We start from the raw sequence: 27,975 nt of genomic DNA, 5'->3' as shown, positions 1-27,975 counted from the left end.
GAGACAGGCGAAAAGGTTCATTGTAGAACATTCGCCAAAATTCACGGTAAACTTGATAAGCAAGGACAGAAAGACGGTCACAGCTGTAGTAGGTCTACTAACAGGGCATTGTAAGCTAAATAGGCATCTAAAGCTGATGGGATTGACAGACGAAGCTATGTGTAGGTTCTGCCAATCTGAATAAAAAACGTCAGAACACATTTTATGTCGGTGTGACAGCCTGGCAAATGTGCGGTTCCCGGTAATAGGCAATGATAGGCCATTGCCAAGGAGCTACATGGAGGGTTCAGTCTCCAAGTTGCTAAACTTTGTGAAAAGGATAGGACTGGAAAATGTAATCTAAGGATCAGAAGAGGACCACAATAGATCTGAGAAGGTCGCAGGGGATCAGGCCGAAAGCCACCTCTAAGAATCTAATCTAATCCCAACTGGCAAAGGAGTACAACAGGGAGACGCAATATCCCCAGAGCTGTTCATAGCAATATTAGAAAAAATCTTCCGTCAAATGGACTGGACCAACAAAAGATTAATAATAGATGGAGAATATCCTCTAACCATGCACGATTCGCTGATGACATAGTCCTAATTGCCAATAGTCCCGAAGAACTACAAGCACAAATTAATGAACTAAATATAGCCGGCAATAAAGTAGGTCCCAAAATAAATTTAGCAAAAACTAAAGTAATGTACAGGGTGTTCGAAATTGGTCTATTGTAACAGAGAAAACCTCTTTCCTGACTAGATAGAGGAAAACCGACATAGATGTCATAGGCTCGATTTTTGAGACACATAATGGCGTAAACCGCCTGTTGATATTTTCACTGCCAACTGAGATACGGGGTCTTTTTGATTTTTTTACCATTTTGAAAATTGCCCATAACTTTTTTATTTCGCGGAATAATAAAATTTTGTAAAAACATTTTTAATGCACTTTTTTTAAGCACAATTCAGTGGCGTAGTCAGCTTTTTTTATACCTGCTTTTCTTGTCAGAAATAATAAAAAATATAATTTTTTAAATGGAAATCATAGTTGGCTATGAACTTAGTAAAATGCTGGCGTTTAACCCTTTCTAACGATATAAAGTTATTGGTATCTATTTCGAAGAATGAGAGAAGTATTAGGTTTTTTATCTTTATATCGAAGCGGGCCTTGATTTTTGACCTATTTGCCTAATTATTTTTTATCACAATTTAATATTCTATATTATTATTTACCTGCATTATTAAAGACTTTTGTAAAGGTAAATTAACATTCTATATTAGTATTAGTAATTACAATTGAAATCGATACAATAAACTAAGAACAAAACTAAAAAAACGTATTTTTTGAGTGACGAATAGTTTTTTAAAAAAAATCATCAAAGAAGTTACAACGATTTATTAGGCGAACTGGTGTAATAAGTCCAAAAGCTTGCCTAGTTCTGCATTCTGCAATTCCTTCTCCCGTCCTAATGGTTCTTCCCATATATAAGGTCTTTTAATTTCCCCCATAAAAAAGTCAAAAGGAGTTAAATTACAGGATCTAGCAGGCCTAGATATGGGGGCTAAGATATGGAGCTCCTTGTTCCCAATCCAATTCTCTCTAAATTGTCCATTTAATAGTGCAGTTGTAACGCTGGCGTTTTAATTGTAAATGGTAATACTAATACAAAATGTTCATTTACCTTTTCAAAAGTCTTTAATAATGCAGATAAATAATAATATAGAATATTAAATTGTGATAAAAAATAATTAGGCCACTAAGTCAACACAAAATCAAGGCCCGCTTCGATACAAAGATAAAAACCTAATATTTCTCTCATTCTTAGAAATAAATACACATAACTTTATATCGTTGGAAAGGGTTAAGCGCCAGCAAGTTCTTAGCCAACTATGATTTTCATTTAAAAAATTATATTTTTATTATTTCTGACAAAAAGAGCAAGTATAGAAAAAAATGACTACGCCACTGGATTGTGCTTAAAAAAGTGCCTAAAGAACGTTTTTACATAATTTTATTATTCAGCGAAATACAAAAGTTATGGGCAATTTTCAAAATGGTAAAAAATTCAAAAAGACCCCGTATCTCAGTTGGCAGTGAAAATATCAACAGGCGGTTTACGCCATTAAATGTGTCTCAAAAATCGAGCCCATGACATCTATGTCGGTTTTCCTCTATCTAATCAGGAAATTGGTTTTCTCTGTTAAAACAGACTAATTTCGACCACCCTGTACACCGAACTAATAAACGGAAAATACATTTTAATAAATAACACACCACTGGAAATAGTAGAAGAATATTTGGGACAACTAATACATAGCTCAGGATCTCTACTACCAGAAATCAACAGGAGAATTAAGTTAGTATTAAGTACTTATGGAAGAAATTCAATCATATTCAAATCTATAATGCCACTCTATCTAAAGAAGAAAACATTTGACCAATATGTACTACCAGTCATAACCTATGCATGCGAAACCTGAAACGGACATCATAAGAAATTTGCGGGTCACACCACATTCAGTGGAACGAAATATGAGGGGAATAACCAAAAGAGACCGTAAAAGAATAGAATGGATACGACAAAAGACCCATATAATAGATGCCATCCACAGAATCAAACCCCTGAAATGGCAATAAGCAGGACACTTGGCAAGAAGAACAGACAACAGATGAACCACAAAAATTACAGCATGGTACCCACGAGGAATTAAGAGACTTAGATAGAAGAAGACCGAACCTGAGATGGGACCATGATATTAGGAAATTAGCAGGGATAACTTAGGCTCGCATAGCCAACAATGGGCACAACTACAAAAACAGTATGTGCTACACCATAATTGAAAATGGTTGAATAAGCTGAAATGATGATGAACTGGTGTTAAATACATACTAATAATGTCTAAAATACATAGAAGTATCAATCAAACGAAAGACATTTTATATTAAATCCGTTAATTGAAACGACAATATCTCCAGCCTCTAAAACTTGTCGTCCCCATCGGAAATATCAACAGTCGCATAGAAGACGAACCCAATCGCGTCCGCTGCACTCTAGTCCGCTGCCCGTTTTTAATGGAACATAATTGATTACGGGAAAAGCCATAAAAATGCCGTAAGTCGTAATACTCTCCATTTTTACGAGAAAGTTTATTATGCTAGCGACGGTGCAGCGCTACAATGCCGTAATACGCTTAATTAGAAAAAGAGATGAGATGAGCAGACCTTGAGAGAGACGTTTCTTCCTTTTGTCTTTCGCAGTGCTGTATAATGGGGTTTCTCGGAAAATTGGCAGAAGTTAATAGGAAAGAATCAATTTATGAGGGATTTTATGAATTAATTTTTACAGGTTTTTTTCATATAAATATAGCTGCACGTAGTGTTATAGATAACGTCCGCATCGCAAAGATTTTTTTATCAATTGATTTAAATCAAATGAAATAGAGCTTTGAAATAGCGGGTGCGTCAGAAAAGTGGCTCACCCCTATAACTTTTTTATTTTTTTACATAAAAAAACATATTTGGTATGTTAGTATATGACATAAATTAGGATTGATTGACGTATTCAATTGTTTTTGGTCACTTCCTGTTTCACCGAAAATTACTACTCGGTTTATTTCTACTTTATTCGATAGAAAATGACACTCTGAATAGAATAACATATCATGTCAACTTTTAATATTTTCGCATATGGCTTATTTGAAATTGTAACATGCGGTTCATAACGACAATTTGACTCGTGTGGTACCAAATTATTCATAAAAAAATTCTTTTTCCAAATATGTTTATGAACCACCCTTGTTCCATTTGAAAAAAATTAAATATGTTTAAAAAGCATCTTTTAACCGGTCAGGACAAAACACGAAAAACATTAAACGATCAAATCTATTTCTCCAAAGCTCCTTGATTAAAAATTAGTGTTTTTAACAGATTGAAATTTAAAATACGATTTTTCAAGCCAAAATGTCAAAAGTTGACATGATATCATTTTCTATCGAATAAAGTGTAAAATAAACCGAGGGTGCCATTTAAAAATTAAAAGTAGTAGTCATTTGCGGTGAAACAGGAAGTGACCAAAAACAGTTGAACACGTCAATCAATCCTAATTTATATTATATACTAATATACCAAATCTCGTTTTTTTAAGTAAAAAAAAATAAAAAGTTATGGAGGTGAGCCACTTTTGAGACGCATCGGCTATATGACAATGACAAAATAAAAACCTATTGCTCTCGAGTGCCTGTTAAATTTAAAGTTTAGGTAATAAATGGCTAAAAGAATTATTAATTGACCGAATTTAAAAAAACAACTTGTTTCTTTTATAAGTTTAGATAATTACACCAAAGTTGTTTATCGAGGTAGAAACGAAAATGTCAGTAAAATATTTATCTAGTAGTCATATATTTACCTAGTAGTCAAATAATAAGTAAAATAAAAGTATTTTTAACGTGTCCTTTTTATTGCTAATGCTAATCTGGACAGGGTCTACTTTGTTTAGGCGGAATCCGAACCACGGTCCTCAGCCGCGGTCCTCAGCTCTAACGCCAGCATTTCAAAGCACTTATATCAGGGGCGGATACAGGAATTTATTTTAGGGGGGGTCCAAAAAAAATTAACGTAGAATATGCTTTTTAGGGCACCATTTTTAACCCAAAAGGCTAATATTTAACCAAATTTACAGATTTTAGGGGGGACCCGGGCCCCATGGGCCCCTCTTTTGTATCCGCCACTGACTTATATTATGATTTTGAAGCTGTATGTCACAGTGACGATGTCTAGCAATGCCACTCGCGATAAAAATATACAGGGTGGCGCCTCTAATACGCCGCGGAGGCTCCAAGGAGAACGACAGTTTGTATTGAAATGAAATTTTGTGAGCATATGTAGGTTAATTCAGAGCACTTTTTAAAAATACAGAAAGTTCTACAGGGTGTCCCCAAAAAAAGTTACATATCAAAGTTGTGGTTTTTGTAATGGAACACCCTATATATTAATTGATTTTCGGATTCTAGGAAAAAAATAAAGGTGAGCTTTATTAAAGAAGGATATACCTAAACTCTAAGGATTTTGACATATTTCACATTTTGTGAAAATGAAGAGTAAATTTTAAATTTCGCCAAACCAAACCAAACCTAATATTTAATTACAGTAACTATTGTATGTTAAACCAAATTGAAATTTGACCAGAAAAGTTGTCACTTTTATAAGCAAGTTACTCCTTTATTTTAAATGGAACACCCAGTATATTATTCCGGTGTTCAATGGAGAATTTATATATCTTCAAAATATTATTAAGGTTGCCTACCCCTCAAACCAAGATTTTCCTAGATATTTTCATTTATATGATTTGATCTGCGTAGATCTTTATTATTTGATAAAATATAGGTGGCTGTGATATATATGACGTTACTTCAACGTAATTAAATGTAACTTTAACAACTAGTTATCATTTTGTGTCAGTTAAAATAAAAAATCTCTCAGAAATTTGCCGAAAATACAAACTTATCCTACATCAGAGAGAATTGATATGATTCTATTAGTTGGTAAATGCAGTGTGCTTTCACCAATTAGTAGAATACTTAAATGCTTCTGATTTTATCTAGTCTTGATTTTTTTTAGGGGATATGTTTGACAGTGTTTACAAAACTCGACCAACTATTGTCGACAACATGAGAGAAATTATTGTAGCTGCTTTTCGAGGTAGAACTCCACATAATTATGCCTTTTAAAATGAAAAGATCCTTGTGAAAAGACAATCATTTTATGCAGTTAACAGGAAAGGAAGCATTTTGAGGATTTCATTTTATCTAGCTAATTTTTGTTACATAATTATAGGTTTATATCTAGTTTTAATTCTGTAATAATTAAAATATGTTTTAAACATGTATCTTTTTATTACCGTTGAGTATTTTACTCTACATTCTTTAATTTTTGTTAAATAATTAACAAAAGGTATATCACAGCCATCCCCTAGATTTTTCCAAATAATAAAGATTTACTGACACAAAAACATAAAAATTAAAATATCTAGGAAAATCTTTGTCTCAGGGGTAGGCAATCTTAATAATATTTTGAAGATATATACATTCTCCATTGAACACCGGAATAATATACTGGGTGTTCCATTTAAAATAAAGGAGCAACTTGCTTTTAAAAGTGACTAATGTTCCATATTAATTTTGTCTCACCCTGTATAACTTTTCGGATCAAATTTCAATTTGGTTTAACATACAATGGCTACTGTAATTAAATATCAGGCTATACGAGGTCAACTAAAATTTAGGTAGCTGTTATCGAAATTTAAAATTTACTCTTCATTTTCACAAAATGCGAAATATGTCAAAATCCTTAGATTTTATGCTTCTTTTATAAAACTCGCCTTTATTTTTCTTCTAGAATCCGAAAATCGATTAATATATAGGGTGTCCCATTACAAAAAACACATCTTTGATATGTAACTTTTTTGGGGACACCCTGTAGAACTTTCTATATTTTTAAAAGGTGCTCTGAATTAACCTACATATGCTCATAAAATTTCATTTCAATACAAACTGTCGTTTTCCTAAGAGCTTCCGCGGCATATGAGAGGCGCCACCCTGTACATATAAAACAGTAGATATTTGTATCATAGACATATTAACACGCCTAACCTTAGGAAAAAGAAATATTAGGATTTCTAACAATCCCAAGCATTACTTGAACGTCTTGCGCGCGTCATTCCCGCAAATTCATTTCATATCTTTCACACATCGGCTATGTTATATGTCAGTCCCGCCATCTGTAAGCTTAATATGCATAAATTCTAAACGTCTATTTCGAAAAGCGATATAAAATACGAACATGTTGCATTGTATTTTTCTCAATGTTATATCGACTGCCTTGGGAGTGATTGATTGGTCGCTCCTACGTATTTGTTGAAGTTTTATTGGCTAGAGGGACAGCTAAGGAAGGGGAAGGGTACGGTAGAACGAGAAAGTCAATAACACCATTACAAAATATATCTCTAGTTACAGGGAAGAAATAACTTGCAAAATATTATTTTTTAATCTATACTAATATGTAAAATCCTTAAGTGACTCACTGATTAATCACGATCCTGGTCAAACCACTCAACGTGAGAAGCTCAATTTTGGCATACAGGTTGATTCTAGGGCGTAGGAGTTCGATAAGAAGGGATTTTTTGAAATTCCAGTTCCAAGGGGGTGACACCACCCCTCATATATTACAATATTTTTTATTTAAAAAACGGTCAAGTTTCCGAAAAAACGCTTAAACACGTATACTTTATTTTGTTTTTTACACATTTTAAGATTTTTTAAAAATGTATACAGGGTGTTTCAAAAAATCTCGTCAATGATTAATCACGATCCTGCTTAAAGCGCTTGACGTAAAAAGCTGATTTTTGGAAAACGGATTGACTTCAGGGTGTAGAGGTTCGATAAGAAGGGACTTTTCGAAACTCAAATTCTAAGGGGGTGAAACCACCCCTCAAATATTAGAATATTTTTTTATTTAAAAACCTCTTAAACACGTATATTTTATTTTATTGTTTTACATATTTTAAGATTTTTTAAAAATTTATACAAAGTGTTTCATAAAATATGACCACTTAGTAATTACGATTCTGCTTAAACTGCTTGACGTTTAAAGCTGATTTTTGGCAAATGGATTGACTGTGGGGTGTAGAGAATTGGAGGGGTTAACAAATAATAATAACGATAAGAAGGGGTTTCTCGAATCTCAATTCCAAGAGGGTGAAAACGCCCCTCAAATGTTACAATATTTGTTATTTAAAAAACGGTTAGTCTTTCGCGAAAACGCTTGGACACGCAAAATTTATTTTGTTTTTTACGTATTTTGAAATTTTTTAAAAAATCATACAGGGTGTGCCAAAAAGTTGGGTAATTGATTCATTCAAACCAAACCACGATTCTGCTTGAATTGCTTGACGTAAAATGCTTATTTTTGGCAAACGGATTTTTTGAAAGTCAAATTCCAACGAGATGAAACTACCCCTCAAATATTACCAATATAATAATATCGCCATATTGTTTTTTCTCATGCTGACATAAATGTGAGAAAATTTTATCCAGTTTTTATGTTAATGGAAATTCTTGCTTTGCTTTATCATCACCATTACAAATGATTAATTCAACGCGAACGAAGTCGCGGGTACACGCTAGTTTTATATATAGTTCATATCAAATAAATTTTTAATCACGTGATTAAGCTTCACCAGCACAGCGTTGCCCACTTTTACATATTTTCTCTTAATGAAAATATTTTAGGAAACAAAAATACGTTAATTATAAATATATAAAAAGCTATTATTTACATCAATCAAACTTACCTCCTTAACCGCACTTAACCGACAAAAAGGGCGACGCTCTCCCGTTCAAAATATTCTAATAAAGTTGAGAGAGAGATTTTTTACGGCTATTAATCTTGTACCACTTCGCAATAAAAGAGGTTCTAAAAAGAACAATGTTCGACTGCAAGGTCTGCTAGTAAAAAAATTTAAGCTTAAAATATCACAACACAATTCTTTAAACCAAAAATTCGTAATACAAAACTAAAGTGTCAAAACGCATGACAATATCAGGAAATTAATAAATAAATGTGGCAACTTGATATTTTTACAGCAGAGCTACCACCTGAATCCCTAGCGGGAAATTTAAATTCCAGTTAGTCAGCCCGACGACGAATATGTTGCCATGGTTGGCATCAATGAATTTAAAAATTGCGCCCTAGAATTTAAAAAAAAGGTTTTCATTAAGTTAGATTTTAAAAATTTTTCAAAAATTGCTACTTCATATATTTTCTTTTACAAAAAAATACTATTTCTATTTTTTAGTTCTCTGTTTCTGTGGCGTTTAAAATATTATTCGAAAAAATTAATTAAATAAGCCTTTTTAGTAGGCGAATAATAATGGAAATTATGAATATTTATAGGATAGTTCGAAAACGGCTTACATCGCAGTTTTGTTTCAATTTTGAAACATCCGATTGAAAAATAATAGAACTGAGGCTATAAATAATTCGTACCGGTTTATTACGGAATAAAGTCGATATTAAAACTTCTTATCTGTTAATTTACGATAATCTCTGCATTCTTAACATTATAAAAGTAGTTAGTTCGGTTTTGCCGGTACTGTGAAATTACATGGCACCGCCAACACCGCCGTCCATATTTTACACACCCAATCGTGCGCCTTTTTTTCTTCCTTCAACAATAAACAAGATAAAGTGCGCTCAGGTACTTTTATCTTTCTATAATCGATCGCTAATAGATCGAGTTACCGCATACAAAAAAGTGGAGAAAGAAATTGTTAGGGGATAGTTGAGTTATATGGTCGAGTGGGTAATTAAACAATGTGTGAACAATAGGGTGGAGCAAAAATTGAGGTCGTGTGTAAAAGTTGTCTATTGTAACACAAAATAACGTGTTAAAATCCCAACTATATAATAATGTAATATTTGTAGACCACCTAATTCAAAAGATCAAATCAAAGGCTTTTGGTTTGGTTTGGTTTGGTTTGGCAGATATTTTAAACATAACTTTAATTACGTTTTGTTGCCCCTTTATAATAACATACATAACGCACATAGTTAAGTATTGAAAAGGCATATTTTCCCAAAGATTGAAAACTAGCTAACGTCATTGCATTGCCAAAAATCAATAATCCAACTGAGTTTAGTCATTTGAGATCTATATCAATTCTCCCAGTGCTCTCAAAAATTCTAAAAAAAGTTATGGAACTGCAAATTTTAAAATATGTTACAGCTAATAAAATAATTCTACTAAAACAGTCTCGGTTTAGAGCAGGTTATAGTCAGTTGAACTACAGCTTTACTTGATGTCGTTGACGACATTGTTAGAGCGCAAGACAAGAATGACCCTTTACTTACCTTACTTGACTATACAAATGCCTCTGACATTATTAATCATGATATTATGGTTTCAATTTTAAAATATATTGAATTTAGTGCAACTGCGTCCCCGCTGGTGTCATCTTTTTTCAGATACAAACCAGAGAGTTGTTTGTGAAAGAGCATCATTCAGAAACACCTTTAATTACGTCAGGGGTACCTCAGGGTACCTCAATACCTCATACTTTATATAGTATTTATACTTTTAACTTTATTAACTCGCTTAAACACTGCAAATATCATTTATTCGCCGCGCCGACGACAGGCAAATATATACATCTTTTTCTTTAAATCAAACAGGTACTGTTAATAATTTAATCAACTCTGACCTAAACAATCTTCTGGATATCTCTAATAAACATTTACTCCAAATGAATCCAACTGAATCTGCGGCTTTATTATTTTGTAACGAAAATGTTCGCGACCAACTAAAAAATGAAATAATTATTAAACTAGGTAACAATACGATCGAATTTAAAAATAGTAGCAAGAATTTAGACCTAATTATGGACACAAAACTAAAAGTTAAAGAACACATAACATCATGTATGAGAAAGGCATTTTCAATGTTAAAGTTGATTTACTCATATCGATTATCGCAAAAAAAACCAAACCAAACGAAACTCTAATTCTGTCACATTTCAATTTTGCCGATAGTGCGTATGGCCCTTTTTTAGATTATGTTGATACTAAACGAATTCAAAAAGTTCAAAAATAATCAACAAATTAAGAAGAAATTGTCACACAAGACGCTTCTTTGCACGAGCCTGATACTTGCGGTAATTAGATACGCCATAATTTTGATAACTATCAATTTGTTTAAAAAGTTGAGCATATCGGAGATATTTAGCAAAAAGTAAAAAATTGTACGTAACTTTAGGGGTGGTTTTGGGGTGGTTTGCACGGTCGAAGGGATGTATACTTTTAGTATGTTAATCTGTCTAGCCTCAAAATTTCAGCTTCAGGAAATTTTATTCCACTAGCGCTACTTATTTGAAATTAAGTGCTCTAGATTAACATAGCACGTGAACATCCAAATGTAAAGCCTCTTAAGACAAGAAAACTATTTTATATTTCATCATTCCTTTCATTAATTCTATTTACTTCAAATTCCCCATTCGATGTATCAAACCGGCTCATGTGTACGTGTAATCCGCGCAGCAGTAGCTCGAGATTGGAACTATCTGCCTCGGATTGGAACTTAAAATTTCACGAACTACAAAAATGGTACAAGAGTGTAATATTTAAAGAAAATAAATTTTAGTGAACGTTTTTTTTTAATTTGCAACCATAGATTGAAGATTTGATAGCCCAAAAATAAAAAGCCATTTTTGGGGTTGTTAAACCTGATATTTTTTTGCTAAGCACCCCCAAAGTATTGATCCACGCATCACTTCCGCTGTTAGCTCAAAGTTTATATAACAAACTACCCCTTATTATTGACAAGGAATTATCACTTAAAGTTTTTTGCATAACAAAGAGAATAAACTTTACTTTCTTTATACGCGCTGTGGTCACTCCACTCTCCCCTATATAAACACACGGCATCGAAACAAAACCAAACATAATAGAGATGTAATGCTATTTAGAATGCAATTTATAGGTAATAATAGTTATTAGTGATAATTTATTGCGACATTAATGAGTTCAAGGTACTGGCCGGCCAATTTATATATATGGACGATGGTTACGTCAATTATCTCTTTATGTACGTGCGTAAGGCGAGCGTAGCGCCATCTAGCTGGCCGGTAAAAACGGGTCTATGGACGGGAAAAAATCGCCAAGGAAAAGAATCGAGAAGTTATATGGGGGCCGAAGCTGTTAGCTGATGAGCATCGTGTATAACGCTGCAGTCACCGCTGGAGAAAATATGGGGTTGTAATTCTAGTTAAAGAAATTATACTCATTTGGCTCACGTTACAAGATTTTATGTATAGTTCATACCAAATAAATTTTAGTCACGTGATTAAGCTTGCGAGTTTTAAATTCATTGTTGCCAACCATTGACATATTCGGCGCCTCGCTTACTAACTGGAATTTAAATTTCGCGCTGGGGATTCAGGTGGTAGCTCTGCTGTAAAGAATGTCAAGTTGCCGCATTTATTTATTTCCTGACATTGTCATTCGTTTTGACACTATTTTTTTATTACGAGTTCTTAGTTGAAATAAATAGTGTATTGATACTTTAAGCTTGAAAATATTTATTAGCAGTCCTTGCAGTCGAACATTGTTCTTTTTAGAACCTCTTTTAGTGCGAAGTGTACAAGATTCTTAATAGCCGTAAAAAACCCATCGCAACTTTATTAGAATATTTTGAAGGGGAAAGAGGTGGTAATGGCCCTTTATATCCCTTAAGTGCTGTTAAGGAGGTGGGTTTTGTTAATGTAAATAATAACTGTTTATATATTTAAATTTAATTTATTTTTGTTTCCTAAAATATTTTGATTAAAAGAAAATATGCAAAAGTGGGCAACGCTGCGTCGCACAGTGCTTCGTCCCATGGACAAAAATCAAAAAATAAGTTAAAATTTACTAATATCTGAATATATAATTTTATACTTATAGCAATGTTCAACCATCCTGTATATTATTTTTCATAAACAGCGTTTTTGTTAGCAAATATTTTCACTAAAAATAAATTTTGCGATCATTATCTCATCAGTGAAAAGAATAACATTCATAGTAGTTCTGTATATTATGGAGTTAAACGGGTACGTACTTAATTGAAAGCCACTATGGATATTGTTAAACAAGGTATGTACTTTAAATTTATTTCTAAACAAGTTCGTGATTGTTTAGTTTTTACTTATTTTTTAAGATGATTCTTAAATGGGTATAAAAATTATACGTTTTCAAAACATATCGTATTTATTGAATATTTTTGTTGCCATATTCATACACTTTTAATTTTTGTATAGTTCACCTGCGTCCGCTTGCGACGAACTTTATTTTATAATACTTCAGATGGAGTAAAATTGATAAGCAATGCCGATCTGGCTAATACTTGGCTTGATCATAAGAACAAGAACTCAAAATTATTTGTATTTCAAAAAATATATTCTTATTAGATATTGATGAACCTTCCAGTCAAATGAGACACCACTTGTGCCTGAAAAAGTCCACTATGTTGGAGCGAAACGTCGCATAAAAAAGTGTCCATCTTTCAATTTATTATAAAATCTCATACCCAAGAAAAGGAAAAAATAATATATGGATATGGTCTATTAAAGAGGTAACTATTAACATCCGAACCCCTCATACCGACAAAATGAACAGTAACAACGCGAAAAAGTAACATATTAGAAAATGATGTACAGAAATATCTTATATGTGAGGATACTTCATCTACCTGTGATTTGGATACCATAAATTTGGAAGATTCTGTCAGCAGTGATTCTCCTGAATCAGAGTAGTTACGATCAATGCATTTTGTTGTCCTAAAGTAAATTTATAGTATCTTAAGTTTATTTTTTAATTAAATATAACATTAATGTTTCTTTTTCATTAAGAAAGACATTTTTATCATCTATTAGGCTTATATTGTAGGAATCATGTTCTAATGTTATTTCAATTCTTTTTTATCACAGGAATTTATTTAATACTTACACCGTTTTCATACTATATCTTATTATTTGCTTAGATGGAACACAGCTCCAACATTATTATTATTTATAAGATTTTTTTTTCATAAACGTGGGACTAAGAACATCATCATTTAGTACAATGAGAGTACTCATCATTTGTGTCAAATAAACCTAGTTTGAATGAATTGCTTACAATAAAAGAGAAGTTTTGGATTTTTGTCCTCTAGAGCCATATGTTCGAAGCACTGTGCGCTGGTCAGGCTTAATCACGTGACTAAAAGTTTATTTGGTATGAACTAGTAGTGGGAACTATCGAAACATTCGATAGTTGCAATTTATTCGAATAATTCGATAGCTAGTAAGAAAACATTCGTTGAAAACTATTCGAATAAAAATTATCGAATAGATGTGTCATCTGCCTTGAAATATTGTATTCTAGTAATTCGTCAGCAAAAACCATTCATTTATAAAATTCATTCATTTATAAAATTCATTCGTTTATAAAATTCAGTCATTTATAAAATTCCTTCATTTATAAAATTCATTCATTTATAAAATTCATTCATTTATAAAATTCATTCATTTATAAAATTTATTCATTTATAAAATTCATTCATTTATGAAATTCATTTATTCGTCACGATCGATTATAATATAATATTAACTAGATTTTAGTTGTTGCCCGGCGACGTAGGTTTCTTTCCGAGAGACCCGACAGCGGTCGGTGGCAATGCTATGAAAGAAACCGGCATCTTTGATTTTTTGCGGAGTCAGATAAAGATAAGGACACATTTTTTTTTTATTGAGGTGCTAGTATTTACACAGAAAATAAATTATAAAGAGCGCTGTTGCCATATATTGGTATTAGTAGATATTAGCAAAGAATATTATTGTTTGGCTTTAGTTAGTTAGGGATAGTACCGTATGATCGAAAAAAAATGGCGTCCAGTTGGCTGGGAAATGACGATCGATGACATTTCCCATATAAATTTATATATAAAATGACAGCGATCTTCATTTCATAGCCATCGCTGACGCCGTTTTATTCGATCATACGGTATGTCTATATATTTTGCATTTTTTTATTGATATTCTGTTGTTACGTTACACTGCAATAATACTTGTTATTTTGGATGTAGGAACATGATTTTTAATGTTTTTAGGCAAAGACTGGTTTAATAAATAATAATAACAGTAATAATTTGTTATATCTATTAACAACAAAATTTAAAATCATTTAATATAAACATTTTTTAAGTAGTAGCAAAATATAAACAACAAATTAGAAATCAAAATAATTTATATTAGGTACTTTATATTACTATTTAAAAATAATATTTACTTTTACTGGCATTTAATTTTAAAAATAAATGAAATATTTGTTCGCAAAAAAATTACATGTAAGAGAATTAACATAAACAAAATACAAACATCGTAATGTTAAAATCGTTTTTTTTTTTAAATTGGCACGTGTAAAACTTTCAATTTAATTTTCTCACCCCATAGTTTGAGTTCGATAACCATTTACTTAACCACATTACTTAAATATGATTATTAAGTTCAACTAATTCATATCATTAAAACATCTAAAATACAAATACGTATTTTAAAATTAATTGTAAGTTCATCTCATCTCTCTTAAAAATTGCTACTTCTCAAAATTTCCCATTAAAAAATAGACTATATACCATATAAAATTAAATAATTGAAAGATCGGGCTACGGAAAATCACACAAATTTTCGGAAAAATTTTGACCACCTGCACACGCACACAATTGTCAATTAAAAAAAAAACTACTATTTTAGTATTTTAAATATTTTAATAAACGCATAAATAGCACAGTATTTATAAGGTGAAGTTAAAAAAAATTTGGAAGAATTAATAATGCACTGCTGCACACAAAAATCAATCGTATACTAAATTTCATTTATCAAAAGCATTCGATATTCGTGGCTCAACGATAACCATTTAGTCGCACGGCGAGGTTGTCACATATGCTTTAGTATACAAATGAATGAATGATTTTATTCGAATAAAACCATTCGATAGTTGAAATCATTCATTCAGTAACCATTCCATAGTCTAATTCATTCGATAGTTCCCATCGCTAGTATGAACAACTGTATGTCTTTAACCTAATGGAACAAAAAGCCACTAGGTTTAGACAAGTCTTATAGACATAGTGGATTTTTAGGCGAGACTCACATGTACCACTTTATAATGAATTTTTTGAAACACAAAAGTGTCGTCATAGAAAGTAAGAAATTTGTTATACCGGGTGGTGTATCGTTGTTGGAAATTCAATGCAAATTTAGAACTGTACAAATATTATTGGCTCCCCTATTTATTACTGTTAATTTGTAAATAGTTTTTTTTAAAGATCTGTGTAGGCTGAATACACATGCCAAATTGGAACAATTTTTGACAAGCCTGTTTTAAGTAATTTAAAAAACCGCATCTATTTTTAAATTAAAACTTGAACAGATACCTTAAAGTAGGCTTGGTACTTAGTAGGCTTGTCAACCGTCTTCGATTCTTAGAACAGTCCTCTTTTTGATCGTACTTTTTTAGTTCTCTTTTCTCTCACATATTGAAAAAGTCCTGCATAGGTGCATAGTTGGATACGATGTTTCGTTTACATCTTCATCGGGGTGGGACTAAGGATTTGATATTGAGGAAAAATGTGGGTCGATTTCGGCATAATTGGAGGCTACAGGATGACGCCCTCGACGTTTCGAACCAATGTCTCTAAATGGACGAAATTATCTGGATTTTTTTAATTATGGGTCGATTAGAACCAAACTCGGCACGTGAACAGAGGTGTAACAGAGGTGTAACAGAGGTGTTTTATTCCTGAATGGAGTCGTCAACCGGACAGATGGACAGACGAACAGATGATCATTTTAATACAAATTTTGTGTAAGTGAATCAAATTATTAATTTTTAATTTATTACTTTTTCAACATTTTAAACTACATTTTTTCAAACAAGTCCTTCAAATCCTTCAACGTAATAGTAAGAAGTTTTCCTTCAAATATGCTCACATAGTGTACAGACAATTTAAGTAATTTTAAGTATTTTCTATGTAGAAATTCTGTAGTAGACATTTGTTAAAAAAGTCCTATACTTTCATTGCTGGCTGGACCATGAACATTCTTCAAGCTCTTGGTCTTAGACTTGTATTTACCCATCACTAGTCTATTTTCTAAAATACATTATAAAGTCTGACTCAAGGATATATAGAATAAGGATATTCGACTGGCCCAAAAAAAACGTGCCGTATTTTGTCGAGGAAGTCGATTTCGTCACGACCAATGGGCGTCGAGTATTTGAAATTGAAAACATATAAATTGACGGTAACCTATGTTTTTGATTCATTTCACTGACAGATGTGATGAGTTTGTTATTGTAATTTATTGATCCAAAATCCAAACGTTTTTTGAATAAATAATTTATTTTAAAGTTATTTCCTAGAGGTTTGGTTTGGCCTTCTATATTCTGATATTTGTCTACTAATAAATAATATCTTATTTTGTATTTCGATGTATGGAAATCCGCAAGTTTTGTATCTGAAGCCGCAAAGAAATTTCGCTCTATAGTGAGAAAAATGTTATATCTTTTTAGACGCGTAGAATTACAAAATTTCTTATTTCAGATGTTCTAAATGTGAGTGCTTAATGTCAAAAATTAAAATATATACTTGAAATATTGGTATATTATTTCAAGTTATACCCTTTGCCCTTTGGAAGTAAACAAATATTGAAGAAAGTGCTGTGCCTTCACAGGATTTAAATTGGCATTAGGAATAGATTTCCTTGATTTAGTAATGATATTGCTCATAGAAATTGATAATATACTATTTTATATTCACTCGTTCAAGTGCTGATCTATTTTCAAATTGAATATTTATGTAAGTATTATGTATAACACGATATAAATAATTTAACGACAAGAAATTAAAATTTCAAGTGCCAATATTGATTATTTTTCCAGTTTTATTCAAATATATTGAAATTAATATGGAAAGAAAAGTTCATAAATATTATTCTTAATAACAAGAATTGAGATTTGGGGATAAGTTTGAAAAGCCATGTCAGAAGAGTAGGATTAAAGACAAAGTATTAAGGTAACATATATTTGCATAAAGTTTTAATGACACTGACAATTTTATTTGTTTATGTTTATTAATTAAAATTTAGTTGCAATTTATTTCATATTCTAATATTTTTGAGAAAATTTTACTTATATACATACCTGAATATTATGCTGCTTTTTTATTTTAAAGTGTGCCGACTGTGCTGTTATTTTTATACTAGTAATATTGTATACTGTAGGTATCGTATTCATATATGTATAGTTATAGTATATCAGTAGTATAGATACTTACTTTCTTACTATGCGTACTTATATCCTTTATAGTCTTTCTAAGTGCATATAATACTACGTTTTTAAGAGAAGGCGGTTTTTAATAATCTATTGTTAATTCCCCTAATTCTGTGTCCCCTGGTTCTGCTAAACAACAATTATATATTTTTATCATTACTGATTTTAAAAGTTTCTTTTCAAAGAATTTGACCATATATTTTTTTTCAGAGTAATTGGGCTGTTCCTGAACAATATTGAATATAAATATTCAAAAATATGATTGATAACTGCATATCCTACTAAGTAGATCAATACCAAAATCCCATTAGAGAAATAAGTTAAAATTATGTTTTACTTGTATAATTTTCTTGCTATTTGTCCACCATTATTTGTGAGTTAGAAATTAAATAGTCAAAAAGAATTTAGTACCAGTTTTTATTTCCCAAAAAAATCAATTGTTAAATAATTACATATTGCTTAAGATACAGTATATTATACTGTGTTTATAGTTGATAATTCTAGTTCTTAGTTGTTTATAGTTGATAATTAACAATATTTCTGATGTTAGATATTATATTAAATATTAATTACCAATAGCTACCTACCTATGTAGCTGCAGATTATATATTGTGTAGTAGGTACTGTATAATTCTTTAGTTCAAGAAACAAATATCAGTACAAGTATATAACCAAAAAAATGTTGATGCAAATTCTTTGTATAACATACGTACCCCTATGGTATTCAACTTTTCATTGTTCTTTTAATTAGATACACAATAAGCACATTAATTCGTTTATTAAACAACCAAAACTAACTACTTAAATTCACAATATAAATATCACAATAAATGTATAAGCTTTGATCAATTCCTATTATTAATACCTGACTTCATACTTTATAACTACCAATGGCTATCCTACTAACACACTAGCCAACTAATAATAAATCTGTTCTAAAAAATACAACATAAAGACATCGTTATTGCAATAATATAGAAATATATTCCATGTATCATTAACTACCTATAAATACAATACCCACATCTTCTTTTACGCGAATAGTGCGTTAGAAGGCAGAAATATTTCCTGCATTGTACATTGTACAAATTGGCTAGAATTTATTAATATCCATTGCAAACATTTCTCTTTCAAAGGGTCTAAATGTTTTGTCTTTTTACTGTGTCCCTGTAATATGTTATCAATTAACAACAGTTATCAAATATGACCTGGACAATAATAATTGTTTTACCTTTTTTTCAAACTAAACTCTTTAAACAAACTATATAAATAAAATTCTCATAACCTAACTTGCTGCTAGAATTTCTTTCTTGTTATTCTATGTTCCTGTATTGTGATTCTTCACATTATCAATTTCTATGAGCAATATCATTACTAAATGAAGGAAATCTATTCCTAATGCCAATTTAAATTCTGTGAAGGCACAACACTTTCTTCAATATTTGTTTACTTCCAAAAATGTCAGCATATAACTTGAAATAATATTTCAAGTATATATTTAAATTTTTGACATGCACTCACATTTAGAACATCTGAAATAAGAAATTTTGTAATTCTACACGTCTAAAAAAAGATATAATAACATTTTTCTCACTATAGAGCGAAATTTCTTTGCAGCTTCAGATACAAAACTTGCGGATTTCCATACATCGAAATACAAAATAAGATATTATTTATTAGTAGACAAATACCAGAATATAGAAGGCCAAACCAAACTCTAGGAAATAACTTTAAAATACATTATTTTTTCAAAAAACGTTTGGATCTATAAATTACAATAATAATCTCATCACATCTGTCAGTGAAATGAGTCAAAAAACATAGGTTACCGTCAATTTATATGTTTTCAATTTCAAATACTCGACGCTCATTGGTCGTGACGAAATCGTCTTCCCCGACAAAATACGGCATATTTTCCAACATAGCCCGCTATAGGGAGTTGAATATCCTTCTTCTATATATCCTTGGTCTGACTTAAGTAATATCCTTTAATATTAAGCGGTTAGTATTTATAACCAGTGGCGCAACTTGACACCGACTTTTAGGAGGGCTTAAATCTTTTGGGCGGGCCCAGCTCCCCTACAAGATGATATTGATTTGAGATTAAAACCAATTTTAATTCACCAGCACCAATCATCAGGAAGGGCTAATTTTGAGTTTGGGGAGCTAAGCACCCCCTAGCCTCCCTCTAGTTGCGCCACTGTTTATCACATTTAATAACAAACAAATATTTATTAAATACCCGTCATCTCCAATAAAAGCTCAATAAATTGATATTTCTCAAGAACCACCAGATAACATCTTCCTATATACCTGTAAAATAAATATTACAAAGGAACGATTTACTGCAACGTCGAAACAGGTAAAAAGGCGTATTTTCAAACTGATCAAACAAATGTTAATCTCTTATTAATAAGTTGTTATAGGCATATAGAAAGTAAGTTTAAATGAGCGTGCTCACTTTTCCACTATTATTAACATTATTAATATAATAAACCAAACAAGTAGATAGATGCGGGCATTATTATACTATTTGTACTATTCGGATATTGGAATTGATCGTTCAGTGTAAACATTATTCAAGTGAAATATAAGAATTTGTTAGCCTCCCGGCTATAAACATTGGCCGTCATTGTATCGTAATAAATAATATAATTTTTCATATTTAGTTCTTTTATTTTGCTGTTTGTTTTATTGACTTTTATTTCCTCGTAGCTTTCTTAGCGGTATTTTGTAAAATTATACAGGTAGTCCTTTAAATAACTGCAAGTATTTGTTATAACTGGTAGTATATTTCAATCTCAGAAACAGGCCTGTTGACCTTTTACAAAAAAATGCATTGCAAATTTTTTGCACTGAACGATTAGCATGTTAGAATCATCAGCAGGTAATTAGTACGTCCCTACGTAAGTAATTACTAGATCTGCATGTGGGAATGTCATAAAGCGCTTATTTGGAGACCTCTCAAAAATCACTAAAATCACTTTGAGTTGGGTCCATAGACTTAAAATAAAATATTTTATTTTAAGTCTATGGTTGGGCCAAAGGACACACACAATATGGTAGGAACAAAAAACTGACATATGATAGCGGTTAGTTTAAATATCATTGGATCAGACCTATTTAGAATTTAGGTTATTGCCTATAAAATCGATGATACAAATACAGGGTGAGTCATAAATAAGTGCAAATATTTTCAGGGTTGGTAGATATCGGTAAAAGTACAGACCAAATAAACTTTTAGTCACGTGATTAAGCTTGACCGGCACAGCGTTGCCCACTTTTATATATTTTCTTTTAATCAGAATAGGGAGTTTTCGTTGCTTTAAAAAAATTCAACAGTACGGTTAACGGATACGTAACCATAACCGCTATTTTGACAGATAAAAAAACAGTTTTCGGACTTTCGGTTCGGAGCCGACATACGATACGATAACCGAAAACTGACAGCTGAGCACAGCCCGTAGCGTAGTGTTTTGATTTTTGGTTTTTGTATTGTTGTTTGATTTGAAAGTGCTTTATATGACTTTATTGGGTATCGCTATATAGGATGGACAATTTAATTTTATTGGACTCTAGTGATGAATCGGATATGGAGGATGCTATGCTGTTGGAAGGGTTTGAAAACAACATCGAATATCGAGCAGAACTTTATGGGGAGTTCAACCTAGAAATATTATCTGACCAAGAGTGCAAAGCTAACTTCCGCTTTGAAAAAAGACATTCTTCGATTAGTCGAAGCACTAAGAATTCCCAACGAGTTTAACACAGATAAAATAAATAATCAAAACATAAACAAAATAGAATGAGGTTAGGTTAGATCTGTATTTTTCAATGTTGTGTTTCTACTGCGCTAGTGCGCATGCGTACCGCTATGTTAACGGCTTTGGCTAACGTCCGTAAAATATCGGCAGCTAGCGGTTACGATATACGATAATCGAAATTGAAATGTCAAAGTTGTCAATTAGCGTTTACCGGAATTGCAATTTGTAAGCAACGAAAACTCCCTAATAATTTAGGAAACAAAAATAAATTAATTATAAACATATAAACAGTTATTATTTACACCAACAAAACTCACTTTCTTAACAGCACTTAAGGGACATAAAGCGCCATTACTATCGCTTTCCCGTTTAAAATATTCTAATAAAGTTGCGATTAATTTTTACGGCTATCTTGTACACTATGCACTAAACGAGGTTCTAAAAAGAACAATATTCTACTGCAAGGTCTGCTAGTAAACATTTTCAAGCTTAAAGTATCAGAACACTATTTATATAAAATTTACCATAGCAAAAAAGTTACAGCGATTTGTTAAAAATGCACATTTTTAAAAAACACCAATTCCGAAACGTTAACAGATATCGATGCACAGTTTTTACCATCATATTTTGCTAAAAATCGAGCTCCAGACACCGATATTAATTTTCGTCTATTTAATATGAAATAGGCGGTGTCCCGTGGTAAACTCAGTTTTTTATAAACTTAAGAATTTTGCATATTATACAGGTTTATTCGAGGGGTTGTTTTTTTACATTAGCTTTAAAACACCCTGTGCAATAATTTAGTGTCTAAATTTTCCTAAAATATAATTTTACGGTCAGAACTATGTCTTCTGAGCATTTTGTTTTTTGGATCAGCTTACCACCAACAATTTGCAATTTTTTCAAATATTATTTCCTTTTTTGAAATTATTTATCAATGTGACAATGGCTTTGGTGATTATTAGGAACTGTATATATGAACTACCCATCATGTTCGACGTTTGGCAAATGCTTGGCAGGAGGGTTAGAGGTCGCGAAGCAGTAACAGCTTCATTAAATGAACTTCGCTTGGTCCTTCAAGAAGAATGGGAAAACGTTACACAATATGATATATGCAGCGTCCATGACAGAATGAACGGACGTATACAAGCAGTTATAGCAGTCTAGGGCGGCAATATATACTATAAAGTATTAGGGTACCTATTTGTTACAATTTTTCTATTTGTATACTTAAGTATTACAGATGTTTTCTTTAATATCCGTAGTTCTGTTATCGTTATTAATGTTTATTAAAACCCGGACTCTATCGTCATAGTCATTAACGTTTTTTTTTTTAAATTTAGTGGAATATCCAATGCAATGTAATATGACGTTACGATAATAATAGTCACCAAAACCATCTCGTCATAAAAAAATTACATCAAAAAGTAATGATAATTTAAAAAATTGCAAATTAATCGCTATCAGTTCATTTTGCTCTTAAAAATTAACCAAAAAGCAAAATGTTAAGGAGTCATGGTTCTGACCGTAAAATTATATTTTAGGAAAATTTACATACGAAATTATTGCACAGGGCGTTTTAAAGTTAAGGTAAAAAGACAACCTCTCGATTAACCCTGTATAATGTCAAATACTAAAGTTTATAAAAAGCTAAGTTTACGAATTAAAGTTGATATAATTATATACAGCTTGCTAAAATATTCATGAAAATAGGGCTAAAAATTCACAGTCCTTTACAAAGATGCAACCGGGGGGGCATTGAAAATGATGAATAAAAACGTAAAAATATGATTAGTGTTAATATGAGTGTATTACATACATATGTTTAAATAACGAACTTAACAAAAAACAACAGATTTAAAGATTCACTGAAAAAGTAGTAATGTTAGAATTAAAGCTTAATTCTTAGCCACGCTTCTGTTTTTCTTGGCTGTTGTGCGTCACGTCACAGATTAACAGGCCCACGTTTGCACCACAAGGCGATGCTGCAGACCACTAGGTAGACCGGTCGTAGAAATTTATGTTATACAACTTGTAGTCAATCTACACAAATATTATCAAAAACTTTTTTTCTTTTAAAATGTGTTCAGATTTTGTAAAAAGTATAAGTCAAAATTGCAAAACTTAAATTTGATATGAGTTTCTTAGTTTTTAACTAATATAGTGGCGAATTACAAAAATTCCTTTTCAATGAAAATTAATGAGTGAAATAAAATAATTTAATAAATTACTAGCTTTTTCTCGCGACTACGTTCGCGTTACACCTCGAATCGTTCATGCATTGATTTAAATAATTTTTTACTTCTTTATAGAGAGCTTGTGAGCATAGATGTTTTTTATTTTTCATCTTTTTTTTATTTATTAAGAGCGCTAATACTCTCTTTATAGGTTATTTTTTATTCTTTGAAGGATAATTGAGGAAGATATATTTCGTTATGATGTCACTAAATAAACCCTTGTATAAAATTTTATACTGTCTGGTTTATAATGTTATAATATTGCATTTTCGTACAGCAAACTTTCATTCCCTATTCTACTCCCTAAGGGTATAAATTTCATAAATTTGCTTTACCTTTGTGCCCATTTTTATGTGTATAATCCAGAGGTCACCAAGTTTTATATAAATTTTTACTAACTTTACCCATTTGGTTGATGAATTTCAAAAATTTCTTCTAATTCTTTTTGTAGGATTTCATTCTTCTAGACCAAATAGTAAGGAATTTTCATACAACAAACTGTTCCGAGATAATTTTACTCTCTAAGAGGATGAATTTCCTAAAATCGCTTTGTGTAGCTAATTCACTAATGTCGTTTAAACGAACCTTTGTGCTAATATTTATGTATCTAAAGCTGGCGGCATGAACTCACTCTAAAATATCTAAAAACGTAATATATAATCTAACTGACACACCACTGACAATGACAAATAATTTATTTCTGGAGGTATTGTGTGTAGGTGTTTTTCAGGTATGTTTTAGTATTTAGTCGTTTTACACAAAGAAATAGCCATTAAGCACTATAAAAATACTTCATAACAAATCTACACATATATACCTTTCATTTAAAAAAAGAATCATCAAGATTGGTAAAGCGGTTTCGGCGGGATGGATGCAACAAAAAAACCCTTTGAGCTTTTATATATGTATGGATTAATTATTTTTCCAACATATTTTACTTTGCAAATTTTTATAAATATTCAGACTCGCCAATATCGTACTCCACCGTGTCCAGCCTGTTTAGCCAAACGTAGGCCGATTCCTCTTCGGCGGCGTCGTGACCCTGGCCGAAGGAAGAGTCTTGAAGACGCTCATCCGCGCATAGGAATAAGTTGACTGCGTAGCGTATTGCGTATTAATCGATTCTGAAACTTTCTATCTCGTGTATAACATGTTACGCAAGTTTATTATTTTAATCTCGATTTTAATAGATAAATGTGTGAAATGCCACCTGAATATCTTCCGCCATGACATGTTTTTACTTTTTTGTTATGGTAAAGTGATTTGTATAAACTTTATTCAATAACGTATATTTTCCTCCATTTGTGATTTTTTAATTTTAAGCGAAAATTAAGTATAACATTTTAGGAAAAAGAAACACTGTAATATTTAAAAGAATAAGAAGAAATTAGTCTTATTTTGAAAGGAAAATATAGAAAAAACTCTTTCTATAGAAAAAGTCTTTATACTAACCAGAATCCGGTGACATATACGCGGTCTCACCGGAAACATTACTTATTACTTCGCATAACTTGAAGAATATCTACTTTTAATAATGAACACTTCAGAAATACACCAGTAAAAACATTTATTATTTGAGATTAAAACTCGAATTAAATTATAAATATTAGTTACCTATGTTGTTATAGCTTTTATAGGCCTGTTTAACGACTTAATAAGTTACCTAGCGAAAAAATCTGTGCGCGTACCTACCACTATTGTTACAGGTTAATTCGTTAAAGAAATATGTTACACAAGTTAAAAACGCTAAAATTTTAATGGTATTACTTGTGCATTATTGGCCTTATAATGTAATTTGTTGGAATTATATCTTCTTTAAATATAATTAGACTTTTTAACGACTTTTAAGTTACCTAGGAAAAAATCTGTGCACGTACCTACCAGTATTGTTACAGGTTAATTCGTGAAACAAATGTGTTACATATTATTCGTGGTATTAGTGGTATTATATTGGAATCAGCTTGGCATTAGTGGGGCATTATATGAGAAATTTTGGTATTTAATTTGTATTTTTGGCATTACTTTGGCATTAGTATACAGACATTTGTCAGCGGTTTACTCCTTGTAGATAATCAAAAAGTTTTTTGATAAAATTTGCTTTTTATGTCAGATCATTTCTATGAAAAATTACATTAGATTTTTATTAAAGACGCTGGGTAATTAAAACATTGACTAATAAAGCTTGTCCACTTTAAATAAGGGGTCACGAAATATCCTCCTTGGAGTGTTTGGGTTAAGGGGTGTATAATAAATTAATCGTTGTTTTATAATAAAAACCATAAAACATTTATTTGTGAGTAAAATAATGCAATGGTTGGATATCTCTCCTTTATAATTAGGTGACTAAAAATACACTAAAATAATTAGAAAAAAAATCTTGTACTTATTTAGTAATTACGTCAATATTAATTAATTGACTTTCTAGTCTATTTTATTTTATGTACAAATATATTATTAAATTTTAAGCATTAAGTAATAAAACACTTTGTGCCCTCTTATATCGTAAGAGGTTACGAAATATACTCCTGGTTACACCCCTTACAGAAAACAGTGTAAGGGGTGTAAATAAATTGTATAATCACTGTTTTTTATAATAAAAACTATAAAACATTTCTTATTTGTGAGATTAAAAAAACAAAACAATGCATTGGTTAAAATAAGTACATTCAATACATATGTATGTGTTATAACATAATATAGCCATTACTATTATACTATTATTATTAAAATAATATGTGTGTAACATATTTCTTTAACGAATTAACCTGTAACAGACATTTATATGCCCAGTATATTTTTGTTTAACAAACCAATCAGGAAAAATCCAAAACCTACCGTTATAGGAGGTATAAGATGATTAAACTTATATAATGACAACTACTTATCGGATAACAAATTAATTACTACTGTCAGCTGTTCAGCTACTGTCTAGGTAGAATATACCTAGAGTACCTACACCTACCTATGATGTAGGTAGATTAAAGCTTATTTTGACGTTACCTCTCACTTCGGTGTCACAAGCTGAATTTTTCAGGGATGGAAGTACAGTACATGATATGGGGACCCTTATTCCGAAAGTAGTACAAAATTAGTCCGGGTAAAAGGGCACTATCATCAAAAATCGATATATTAATACCACCGTATAGAGAAAACAAATACTTATTTTTTGATCCACTACACAATAAAGTCTTCGTAGGGAGTAATTTTTTATAATTATTTACAAAAAACATTTCCATTGGCGCTTATGACCAAAAAAACTTTAAATATGAATAACTCATTTCAATCATGCGAAAATTTGGTTTAAAAATAGATTTTTTTTAATATAACTTTCATTTAACGAAAAACGAAGGCCTAAATGAAAAAAAGAAACAATTTAAAAGTTTCGTTTATGTCTTGACAAGGTATCAAAGCAAACCCCATATTTTTTGCTTTTAAACTAATAAAGATATATCAATAAACAATTAGCGATGTAATGGTTTTTGCGCGCGCTGGCCGACTGCCGCCGCTGCGCCGAGATTTCCTATACCCTTGTATATATGACGTCATGGTGTGGCAAATGTAGCATTTTAATTCGATTTGGGCTCCCTTATATAGGATAACAGAAACATTTTCAATGTTAAAATAACAAAAATATAACACTTTAAATTTGACCGAAATTTTCTCCGTTGCGTTTTTTATGCATCTGAGTGTATATAGACGTTATCTGTGCTTACTATAACGTAGTTTTAAATTAAAATTAGGTTGAGTGTGTTTTGCATCTTTATTTTAAAGAGAAATTTACAGATATCACTTAAAAAATTAAGTCAAATTATTGGACATTAAATCCATTTTTTCCTACATTATCAAACTTTCTATCGGCTTCATTTTGATTCCTCCGAAGCCTATAATTTAATATTCACAAAAATGCCAAACAGTCGAACAATAGCCATTAATAGCCCAAACAATAATCGTCATAATTTATATCCCACTTTTTATTCGCCTCCTTCCGAACAATATAATTATTAATTTCACTTATTTTCCCACATTGTATTTCAATGCCGGATAAAATAATATTCGTTTTATTTTTGTCCGTTTCTAGGTGTTGGAAACAATAATG

At 31.2% G+C, this 27,975-nt stretch overlaps 1 protein-coding gene and 2 long non-coding RNA genes across 3 annotated transcripts in view; 1 reads left to right on the top strand and 2 right to left on the bottom strand.

Moving 5' to 3' along the window:
- LOC115880875 (ras-related and estrogen-regulated growth inhibitor-like) overlaps positions 1–27,975 on the bottom strand; it is a 404,377-nt gene that overhangs the window by 274,014 nt on the left and 102,388 nt on the right. The window lies entirely within an intron of this gene.
- On the top strand, positions 17,151–18,273 carry LOC115880877. Its single transcript, XR_004049949.1, has 3 exons — positions 17,151–17,405; positions 17,489–17,621; positions 18,089–18,273. It is a non-coding gene; the product is annotated as an uncharacterized LOC115880877 (long non-coding RNA).
- Positions 18,641–19,136, bottom strand: LOC115880876. Its single transcript, XR_004049948.1, has 2 exons — positions 18,884–19,136; positions 18,641–18,813 (listed from the first exon to the last, which is right to left on the bottom strand). It is a non-coding gene; the product is annotated as an uncharacterized LOC115880876 (long non-coding RNA).

Source organism: Sitophilus oryzae, unplaced genomic scaffold, assembly GCF_002938485.1.
Source record: "Sitophilus oryzae breed Bouriz unplaced genomic scaffold, Soryzae_2.0 scaffold_165_pilon_pilon, whole genome shotgun sequence".
In the NCBI taxonomy this organism is placed as follows: domain Eukaryota; kingdom Metazoa; phylum Arthropoda; class Insecta; order Coleoptera; family Curculionidae; genus Sitophilus; species Sitophilus oryzae.
Note: the sequence above shows the minus strand (reverse complement) of the source record. Positions and strands in the feature narration are given on the sequence as shown.